This window comes from Corvus brachyrhynchos, unplaced genomic scaffold (genome assembly GCF_000691975.1).
Source record: "Corvus brachyrhynchos isolate BGI_N302 unplaced genomic scaffold, ASM69197v1 scaffold412, whole genome shotgun sequence".
Classification (NCBI taxonomy): domain Eukaryota; kingdom Metazoa; phylum Chordata; class Aves; order Passeriformes; family Corvidae; genus Corvus; species Corvus brachyrhynchos.
The window spans coordinates 724244-724656 of NW_008236761.1; positions in this window are offsets into that span (position 1 = coordinate 724244).

Sequence of the window (413 nt, forward strand, 5' to 3'; positions counted from 1 at the left end):
GCGGGGCTCTGTGCTTCCCCCGGCACACGCTGCCGGTCACGCTTTCCTGTCCCTCCTCGTCCGTCCCCGCTGTCCCCGAGCCCTCATGCTGGCACTGAGCCTGCCTGGGCATGTTCCTCCCTGCTCACCATTCCCTCCTGGAGCTCAGCCTGCTCCATGAAATGGGATTTCCCCCCGCTTCCAGCCCCATTGGGCACCCACGGGTGGCTCAGTGCTGCGCAGTAGCAGAGAAACCCAAAGCTTGTGGGGCAGGGAGAAGGCCCAGAACAGCAGTGAAAGGCTGTGGGTGGGGGTCAGCTCTTGCTCTGAGCAGGACGTGGGGACTTTTTTCCCCCGAATAAACCTGTCCATTAAATCAGCTTATGATGCTGCAGCTGGGACAGCGACCTCTGAAGTTCTGACAGCAACACCTC